This window comes from Apium graveolens, chromosome 11, assembly GCF_009905375.1.
Source record: "Apium graveolens cultivar Ventura chromosome 11, ASM990537v1, whole genome shotgun sequence".
NCBI lineage: Eukaryota > Viridiplantae > Streptophyta > Magnoliopsida > Apiales > Apiaceae > Apium > Apium graveolens.
In genome coordinates this window covers 67,467,391-67,478,985 of record NC_133657.1, presented here as the reverse complement: position 1 = coordinate 67,478,985, position 11,595 = coordinate 67,467,391, and positions in this window count along the sequence as shown.

Genomic DNA, 11,595 nt, shown 5'->3' with positions numbered 1-11,595 from the left:
ATCGATATTGTTTATTCAGTAATATTTTGGGCTTGTAAGTTATATTTTATGATTGGTAGTTGTGATCTTGTCTCATACTTTATCCTGTTGATCCTTTTAGTAGTTAATCGGGGTTTATGCTTATTTAATTATTAGATTAGAGGTGTGTGAGTCCTCATTTCCTAACCCCGAGATTGAGGACGTCACAAGTTGGTATCAGAGCTACAGGATCTAGTCCCTGAGACAAGTTAGGATTATAAAGGGGTATTTTGGGAATATATCTGTATCGCGAGAGAGTTCGACTCACAAAGAGTTGAGTTAGACTATTAGGTATAGTCTAAGGAAAGTGTTGATTGGTAAAGCGGAAATTAGAGTTAGGGTGTGAGTTAGCTGGAAGCTTTATTTATCCCTAACATTGTTTCTTGGTTGTTGTTTTGTGTTTTCTCTCAGGATCCTAGTAGTGGTAGTGACTCAGACTCGGTGATTAGTTTGACTGGTACCCCTGTTGACCCTATTCCACCCTTTCCAAAGGAGTCTGTGTATGTTAGTTCAGACCCAGAGGAGGACCCTTCTGAGAGTAGTGAGATCCCCATGCAGATTTCACCCTTGAGGCCTGATTCAGAGACCCCTTCCCTTGAGCCAGAGTCCGAGATGCCTAAGACTGTTCCTGTCAGTGTTGGTGGCAAGTTAGCCCAGGATCGAGACTTTGTGTACTCCCGCATTCCTGAGTTGGGAGCTTTGGTAGATAGGTTGATTCGAGATTCTAGGCAAAGGACTTCAGTGGTGATGGAGGAGTGGAGAGCTAGGATTCAGTTGGTGGAGCAGGTTGCTAGGAGGAGATTGGATGAGGGACCATCCACTAGTGATGCTGATGCTGAGGCCCGGAGGCTGCATAAGATCATTCGTTGGATGTTGGTTGTGTTGAGAGAGATTCTAGATGATTAGACGGGACTGTTGGTTGAGCCCGTAGATTGTTATTTTTCAGCACCGGTAGGCTTTGGGATACTTGGTCAGATGTCGGGATCCCTTTTCATTTATCTTTTTGTATTTCAGACCAGTGTAGTAGTAGTAGTAGTTGGAAGTTAGGGGTAGATAGGGGGATGTTTTCCAGTTTTTCCTCTGTTTAACCCTGCTATTTATTGTACCTTATCTCATAACTTATGCTATCCGGAATTATCTTTATGTACCCTTTGTTTAAATAAATCCATTATCTTGCTTTCCTTTTGCACCTTGATTATCTTATAAACTGTTCTCAATACCATGTTTTCGTATAACCATGTTTTAAAGCTCATATAACCCTGTTTTGTGCCATGATAAAACAACACTGATATGAGAATTATGTAGTAATAAGGATTGCATGTGCAAAATTGGGTAAAAATTAAAACCCACAAAAGAGATTTCAAAAAAAAAACTGTTGTTATATATACATGCCATGCCATCGTATTGCTAAATAATTGCTCAATCAGGTTTGTAAGAAATGGCCAACTCACCAGATCACCAAGAAGAAGAAATTCCCACTCAAGACCCAGAAATAAACCCAGAAACCACTATGATGAGCAGACTTGCTCAGCTTTTGCAACAACCTGTGGCCCCTAAAGTTGGAAATTTCAAGCACTTTTAATTTGTTCATCCCCCAGAGTTCTTAGGTTTGCTAGACCCAATTAAAGCGCAGTCGTGGTTGAGAGAAATGGAAAAAGCCTTTGAGTTAGCAGAAGTTAAGGACGACAAGAAAGCTCAGTACGCAATTTATTACCTGAGAGATGAAGCAAGTTTCCGGTGGGAGTCTTCAAAGGCGTTGTTGGAAGGCAAAGACTTATCTTAGGAAAAGTATACCGAGATGTTTCTGGAAAAGTATTTGCCAAGTTATATGCAAGATCAGTTGGAGATGAAATTTCTGGATCTTAGACAGGAGGAAATGTCGGTAGCAGAATATGAGGAGAAGTTTTCGGAATTGTCAAGATTTGTACCTGAGTACGTGAATACGGAAGCGAAGAAGGCTAAGAGGTTCCAGCAGGGACTCAAGCCGTGGATTAGAAGACAAATAGCAATGTTGGAGATTAAGAATTATGCTGCTTTGGATCAGAAAGCGATGATAGTGGAAGGTGAGCGGGAAGCCGCCAGAAGAGAAAATGAAGGAAGAAAGAGGAAGTTTGAAAGCTCTGAGCAAGAGCAAGGAAGCTCAAAGTTCAGAGGGAAGTTTGGGAAGAATGGTGGAAGTCAAAACCAAAAGTTCCAGAAGTTTAGACCCGGGAATGGAGCTCAGAAGAACCGTTTCCAGAAAGTTGGACAACCGGGGAAGGATAGCAGACCCCAGATGCAAGAATGCAGAAACTGTGGAAAGAGACACCCGGGGAGGTGTAATAAGCTGGATATAACGTGTTTTAAGTGCAACCAGAAGGGGCATTATTATTCAGAATGTCCAAGTGGAGTAAGGAAGCCTGATTTAGCTTGTTTCAAGTGTGGCAAAGTGGGCCATATAGCCAGGAGTTGCAAGGAGCCTGTTCAGAAGGCTAATATTCTCAGAATCGCTGGACCGCCGTCTCTCCCAGCACCATCAGCTCAACCTAGAGCTAGAACGTTTAACATGTCAATGAAGGATGCGGTGCAAGATGTGGATGTGGTAGCAGGTATGCTTGCTATAAACTCAGTAGAAGTAAAAGTTTTGATGGATTCTAGAGCAACTAGATCTTTTATCTCTGAAAGTATTCTTGATAAGTTAAATTGTGTTGCGTACCCTCTAGAGCCTAATATTATTATAGAGGTAGTAAATCAAGAGAAAGTTGTTGTTAATAGGATTTGTCCTGATTGTGATGTGTCTATAGAAGGTCGGCGCTTTTCTGCTGACTTAATTCCTTTTAAGTTAGGAGAATTTGAGGTTATACTAGGAATGGATTGGTTGTCAAACCATGAAGCGCAAATAGAATGTAAAAGTAAGAAGGTGAAGTTAAGAACCAAGGATGGTGAGGAAGTGATTTTTAAAGGAAAGAGGCAAGAGAAGAAATTTCTAACGACTATTGAGGCAAGAAGATTAATACGTCAAGGATGCGAAGTTTATTTGGCTCATGTCATGGACATGAAGAAAGAATCTGTGAAGATCGAGGATATTCCGGTAGTAAGAGATTTTCCGGATGTATTTCCTGATGAATTGCCTGGACTACCTCCAGACAGAGAGATCGAGTTTACGATTGACTTGGCTCCTGGTACGGAACCAGTGTCGAAAGCACCCTATCGCATGGCGCCGGTCGAGATGAAGGAATTGGCAGCTCAGTTGCAAGAGTTGCTGGACAAAGGAGTAATCCGACCGAGTGTATCCCCGTGGGGCGCACCGATGTTATTTGTAAAGAAAAAGGATGGAAGTATGCGGTTGTGCATTGATTACCGTGAACTGAATAAGTTGATGATCAAGAATAAGTACCCTCTACCGTGGATCGACGACTTGTTTGACCAGTTAAAAGGAGCTTCATGTTTCTCAAAGATTGATTTAAGATCTGGGTATCATCAGTTAAAGATTAAAGCGGAAGATATACCCAAGACAGCGTTCCGAATGAGATACGGACACTATGAGTTTTTGGTAATGGCATTTGGCTTGACGAATGCGCCGGCTGCATTTATGGATCTTATGAACAGAGTATTCAAGCAGTATTTGGATAAGTTCATTATTGTTTTTATCGACGATATACTGATTTACTCTAAGACGGAAGAAGATCATAAAGAGCATTTGAGAATTTCCTTGGAAATTCTGCGAAAAGAGAAACTGTATGCGAAATTTTCAAAGTGCGAATTCTGGCTAAAGGAAGTGCAATTTCTTGGTCATGTAGTTAATAAAGAAGGAATTAAAGTGGACCCAGCCAAGGTAGAAGCCGTAATGAATTGGGAAAGACCCAAGACTTCGACGGAAGTCAGAAGTTTTCTGGGATTAGCTGGATATTATAGAAGATTTGTGCAAGATTTCTCTAAAATTGCCGTTCCATTGACAAAATTGACAAGAAAGAATGAAAAGTTTGTTTGGACAGAAAAGTGCGAGGAAAGTTTTCAAGAGTTAAAGAAAAGATTGGTAACCGCCCCGGTGTTGGTATTACCAGATGATAAAGGGGAATTTATAATATTCAGCGATGCTTCATATAAAGGACTTGGATGCGTGTTAATGCTACACGGGAAGGTAATAGCATATGCGTCGAGGCAACTCAAGCCGCACGAGCAAAAGTATCCAACGCACGATTTGGAATTGGCAGCAATTGTGTTTGCCCTTAAGATTTGGAGGCATTATTTGTACGGGGAAAAGTGCGAGATTTACACGGATCATAAAAGTTTAAAGTATATCTTTACTCAGAAAGAATTGAATATGCGACAAAGAAGGTGGTTGGAATTGATCAAAGATTACGATTGTGCGATAAACTCTCATCCTGGAAAGGCAAATGTGGTAGCTGGTACTTTAAGTCGAAAAGAAAGATTGAATATGTTAACGTCATCGGGAGAATTAATCAAGGATTTCGAAAAGATGGAAATAGAGGTGCAGACTCCAGAATGTGGAGGTGAAGCTATATATGCGATGCTGTTTCAACCTGAAATTTTGGAAAAGATTCGATGCTGTCAAGAGCAAATGATGAATCGCGAAAAGGATAAGTTGACGGGAGAAGAAATTAAAGCTCAAAAGGATGGAAAAGGGATATACCGTGTTAACTCACGTATTTGGATACCTAATGTTGTGGAACTAAAGCACGAGGTTTTACAAGAAGCGCATAACTCGAGATTTTCAATTCACCCTGGAAGTACGAAGATGTACCAGGATTTAAAAGAAAGTTATTGGTGGCCAAACATGAAAAAGGAAATTGCGGAATGGATAAGTAAATGTTATACGTGCCAAAGAGTTAAAGCGGAACATCAAAGGCCAAGCGAATTGCTTCAGCCACTGGACATACCTGAATGGAAATGGGAGCATATAGCGATGGATTTCGTGGTAGGATTACCTAAAACCAAGTCAAATCACGATGTGATTTGGATGGTAATCGATCGGTTGACAAAGTCAGCACATTTCTTGCCGGTAAACGAAAGGTTTTCATTGGAAAGGCTGATCAAATTATATCTGGATGAGATTGTGATGCGACATGGAGTTCTTGTATCTATTGTGTCTGATAGAGATCCAAGGTTTAATTCGAGATTTTGGCGATAATTCTATGATCATTTGGGAACGAAATTGAAAATGAGTACGGCATATCATCCGCAGACAGACGGACAAAGTGAAAGGACAATTCAGACGATTGAAGATATGTTGCGAACCTGTGTAATAGATTTCAAAGGAAATTGGGACGATCATTTGCCCTTAATTGAGTTTTCCTACAACAACAGTTATCACGCGAGTATTGGCATGCCGCCTTATGAAGCGTTGTACGGAAGAAAGTGTAGATCCCCTACTTATTGGGACGAAGTTGGTGAGCGCAAGTTAATTGGCCCAGAGCTAGTTCAGCAAACGAAGGAAAAAGTCAAAATGATACAAAAGAGATTAATTGCAGCTCAAGATCGACAGGCAAAGTACGCAAATCAAGAACGGAAAGATGTGCAGTTCGAAACTGGAGACAAAGTCATGTTAAAGATATCTCCTTGGAAATGTTTAACTCGATTTGGAAAGAAAGGAAAGCTGAGTCCAAGGTACATTGGACCATTTGAAGTATTGCGACAAGTTGGGAAAGTGGCATATGAATTGGGGCTACCTCCGCAAATGCAACATATGCACAATGTGTTTCATTTCTCTCTTCTGAAGAAGTATAATGCTGATGCGAGCCATGTGTTCGAGTTGGAACCAGTGGAAATCCAACCCGATTTGTCATATGTGGAACAACCAGTGCAAATTTTGGATCGAAAAGAAAGGACGCTTAGAAATAAAGTTGTACCTCTAGTTAGAGTATTGTGGAGAAATCCACTAGTCGAGGAATCGACTTGGGAATTAGAAAGCGAAATGAAAGAAAAGTATCCCCATCTATTTGCTTAGATTAGATTCTGGGGACAGAATCCTTTTAAGGAGGGTAGATTGTGACGACTGAGAATTTTGCGACGTAATTGAGTCAATAAAGTATGTGAAATATGATGTGATTATAATTATATGACTAAGTGATGATTATTTGTCTTATCTGTATACTAGAGTTTAGGAGCGTGGATAAAAACGTTCCAATTTAAAGAGTCAGCTTAGAAGTATTGTTGTGGTGTCGGGCCGTCAGGTAGAACGGAACCCGTCCCAGTAAGGAATTAAAGAATATAAAATGTGAATCATGTGTGATTGAATGAAATGAATGAGTAATAAAGTATTTCGTCCTAAGTGACGTGTTGACTGGTAAAGATATTGAGAAGCGTAATCGAAACGCTAAGCGTCGGGCCATCAGGCTCAACATGACCCGGTACGAGTAAAAGAGGATAAGGATTAAAGAAGGATAAATTCTATGATCAGACCTGAGTCGTTATGTGACTGTATATGTGTGATTGCTTGACTATGTGCATGACTATGTGTTATGTGTCAATTTTGTGAATTTTAAAGGAATTACGTGATTTAAATAAAGGTTTAACTAACCTTCGTGCATTTTTATAAAATCAACCGAGTAAGATAAAAACATGGGATCTGTTCAGTTATCGTCGTAATGGTCCTAGAGACTTTTTAAAAAAAATAATGAGTGAATTTAATTGATGGTCTTTGCATTTTTAAATTGATTTTATGTGAAAAATGTATTTATTAAAGCAAGTTTGCGAAATTCATATAAAATCAACCGTTCACTCAAAAATTCATTATGAGTAATGGTTAAAAAGCTAATTTCGAGACCTACGTGTTAAAATTGTCATTTTCAATAATTCTCGACTTCTCGAGAGAGATATATTTTATATTTGAATTTTGTTCCATTTGTGTAAAAAGAAAAGGAATGAGTGAGCTAAAAAGGAATTAGTATATTACGATTTTGCCCTTATTTTGGTGGAGTATAAATTCATTCACCCTCCCCCATTTTTCTTTTTCTTTCCGTGCACTCACTCTTCCCTCTCTTCTCTTTTCTCTCCTCTCTCTCGAACACACTCTCTCACTCTCACTCTCTCTCGGCTACTCTCTCTCTCTTTTTCCTCTCGGTATATTGTCTCTCCCTCTCTAATTCTTTGAAACCCTCCATGAATCATCAAACTTATTCCATACAAGAGCTTCAATTCATGTGCATGTGTGTGTTTATGCTTGCATGCAAAGTGTGTGTGTGTGTGTTTGGGTTCGGTTTTGAGCCGAGACCCGAGGGTTTGCTTGATTAATTCGTGTTCTGTGATTATTGTGATGAAATCATATTGCATGTAGTGTTGCTGCATTTCTTTTGTTAAGAAATCGGGGGTTTCGTGGTTGGACACCCTCGAATGAGGGCACCACCGTGAAGCCACCGCCACCGGTGATGAACTCCGGTGAACCGGTGGTGAGTTATGATGTGTAAACTGAACTCTAGACTAAATACACTCAAATTTTTGTGTTTGCATGTGGTGTTATCTAAAAAGCCGAATGGGTTTTTGTTTCTTTTAAAAGAGATCAAGTTGATTTTTGACAATGAAATTGTTGGTAGATAGTGATGATAGGAACTATAGAATAATTACAATTGTTTTGTGATTTACAAACTTGAGATGATGCATGCATGTTGTGATTTAGGTGAAATTCGAATTCTTGGATTTGTGTTAAGAAATTTAGTTGGTTTAATCAATGAAAATGAGTGTTTGATATAGTGAAGAGATGAATTTGAATTGTATGTGAGCATGTATGTTTTGGTTCGAATGGTTGTTGATAAGAAAAGAGAAATTCGATTTTGTGAGTTAATCTTGGTAAACACTAAGTTCATATGGCCTAAAAGTAATTGCATGTTAGTTTTAAAGAAAAACAAGGTGTGCATGCTATTGATTAGTCCTTGAGTTGTAGATTATGTTCTTGCCGAATGAAAAATGAGATAAAAGGGGTTAATTCTTGATTAAGTAAATGCATGTTGGTCGAATGAATTAGGTGATGTATGATTTGGTGTTTAAGTGAATGGAATGATCTAGATTGGGACTAAAATAAGTGGGAAATGTGATGTATTGCCTTGCATGTTAAAAATCCATTCTTGCATGTTGATTTATGGAAAAACCCGAATGGGTCTTAGGAGTAAAAAGGAGGGATTAAGTAGGTTCTTGCCAATTATCTTAATGTCAAGTGAGAAATTGATTGCATGATAAAGATTGGATGGTTTTATGTTCAAATTTTAATAATTAAACGAAAGTGTTGATTTCGATCCTTAATGTAAGTGGGATTCGGATTTTTGGTTAAAAAGGGATGAAGTTTAAGTGCTAAATGATCTTTGTGAATTGCATTAGTTGTGTTTTGATTATATGAGGTTGAAATTGAATATATGTGGATGTGTTTTGTATGTATGGTTCGAATTAAGGAATAAAAGAAAGAGGAAATTAAATCGTTTGTTATTAAGAGCTATACGTGATAGCTATGGGCGTAAAAGAGTTATATTAGTGTGATTTGAGAAATAGCCAAGGTTAAGCGAGTAAGCTTTGATTGTTAAGTATATAAGGATATAAAAGTTACGAGAAAGGGATATGCTATGTGCTATGTGCTTATGTGTATAAGCTATATTCGTATACTCGAGTCAAGAGATATAATCGAGTTATCGTATAGAGTGATCGTTCCGGGAACGAGAGTTGAGAATCTGATTAAGATTTTGGTTTTATTGTAGATTCGGAGCGTGAGGGCATTCAGGCTAGGAAAGGAAAGGACTGTAATAACCCCAAAATTTTCAACTTTTTGTAACCCTTGTGAATAGTGTTTTAGCTGAATGAGAAAACTTTTCACGCCACACTATGTAGGGGTTCTGTTATGGATATTCTGGGATATTATTAGTACTCTATGAAGTATATAAGTGTATGTAAAGATCGTCAGAATCCAATTCCGAACACTTTGGTTTTTCCCGGAAATCCACAAGATACGGAGAGAATTGAGTATAAGGTAACAGGATAAAAAGGATTTAAATTAAAGGATTATAATAGAGGATCATAAAAAGGAATATAATGTATTGAGAAAGGTTAAGGGAACCTAAGTAATAAGATCCCGAGTATGATCCTTCAAACGATAAACGAGAACGAAAGTTAAGCGAACCGTATAACAGATCAGCGGTCATTAGGCAAACGATTAGGAAGTTAATCAAAGGGATTAGTGGGAATGATGTCATCCAACCAATAGAAAGAGGACAAGGAAGGGAGGATGACATCATGAGGATGACATAAGCATGACATGGGAAGGAAGGAGGTGTGGTAGCTTTGTAACCACACAATTTCAAGGGCAAGAAGGTAATTGACTAAATCAAATACAAAACAAGTCAACCAAGCCAAGTAAAAATCATTCTCATGAAAAAATCAAAAAGCAACCAAGGCATTAGTTCTTCATTGCTCTCGGCTTTCTTACTTTTTAAAGGCAAGATTTTTCAAAATCCAAGATCCAAGCTTCCTAAATTGGTAAGATAATTCCCTAATCATCTTCATGCTTAGTTAGGACTATATCATGAGTTTAAGCCATTAATTCTTTCTCAATCTTCTTCATTTAATCAAAGAAGAAGACAATGAATAGTGTTTTCAAGTTTTTAACTTGAACTTTTTCTTGTTTTTCTTGAAGATCCAAGCATTCTTAAGACTTCTCAAAGCTTCTTAAGGCTTCCTAGCTCCACCCACCACTTCAAGGAAGGTATACCATCTCCAAACCCTAGATTCCTATATATTATAAGATGATTTTGATTAGTGGGTTGATATTGTAGCTTGTTGTTATGATTTAGAGTTTGGGATTTGGAATGGTAGTGAAATGGAATGGTAATTGTTGTGGTTTTGATTTAAAGGAACTTAAGTATGATTAAAGTTAAGTTTAGGCATAAGTATGAATGATTAAATTGAAATGGTTGGGATTGTTATGATGTGATAAGGATGGATGTTGGTTGTATGTTGGATTTGAGGTTGGTTTGTGGTTGGTTTTGAATGGTTTAAAATTTGGAAATCGCGTAAACATAGCCGTCGTAACGTCCGATTTTCTTTGGACTGTTTTTGTGCATAGCATTAGGACCCGAGAACCCCCTGCTAGTTTATGACCACTGCCATGTTTAGATAGCTCATGTTACGAGCTTCGTTTTGATATGTAGTTCGTTCGATTCCGATGCACGGTTTAGGAGAAACGACCGTTTCAAGTAACGGTGTTTCGCGAACGAAACTTTTTCCCTCGCCTTACTTTGAAACATAGGTTAAAGACCAAAAAGGGTTAATTAATGTATGAAACATTTATGGTAAGTGTTTTAGGCAGTTGGTAAGACACTCGCGAAGGAATCGCTTTAAAACTCGTAAAGGTTAAATTATTAAAAATGGTGGAGCCGAGGGTACCCGAGTGACTTAAGCAAATCAGTGAGCGCAAATCAAGCGTTAGAGTCTAAGTTAGTTAAAGTATAGATTTACAAGTGATTTTGGTTTAATTCCAACTTACTTGTTGTTTATAGGTTACCAGGCAAGTATTCTATCCGTTATACTGTTGTTGTGATGTATACATTTGTATATGCATGATCTTGCGATAAATGCATATTGGTTATTTAGCAAATTCTTGCGATATATTGTAGCATGTGATATGGTATATATGCATGCCTGTTTCATATTCTTGAAGTATATATCTGTTGGTTCAATTGATAATACCTATGCTAGAGAATAGCGGTAACTTGCATATACCCTTAGTATAGGGACCCAAAGGTGAAAATATTTTCTAAAACCGGGAGTCGAGGATCCCGAGTAGATTTTGTATATATGGATATGGATATATATATATATATATATATTTATATATATATATGGTTATAGTTTTCCAAACTATTAATCGAATAAGGTTTATTCGATAACTTTAAACTTTATTTTATTATTGAATATTATTTCGAATATTATTCGAATTCGAAGGCGTATGACTCCTTTTATTTATTTATCTGAATATTATTTGAATATTCATTCGAGGGCTTATGACTCTTTTATTTATTTATCTGAATATTATTTGAATATTCATTCGAGGGCTTATGACTCTTTTATTTATTTATCTGAATATTATTTGAATATTCATTCGAGGGCTTATGACTCTTTTATATTATTTATTGAATATTATTTGAATATTCATTCGAGGGCTTATGACTCTTTTATATTATTTATTGAATATTATTTGAATATTCATTTGAGGATCTATGACTCCGATTATGTGCTGAGGTATATTCTTTATTTTATTAAAGAATAAGGTGTCAATGATCAAACTTATTTTCGATTATTCAAATAAAGATAATACTTTCATATAAGTATATCTTGGGTTATTTAATACTCGTTCCAAGTATAAGTTTTAATACTTCTACTTCAATTATTTTTTTTATAAAGATTATTCTTTATGGGAATATTATTTAAATAATAATATTCAGTCATTTTCTAAATATTCTGGGGATTGATTTACTTCATTAAATCAGCTTTACTCCAAACACTCTTTAAAGTGTTTTCGAGTCTTCAAAATGATTTTTAAAAGTCAGAGCGGATCCCAAAACTCTTTTTTTTTATATTTAAGATCTTCCTTTTTAAGGG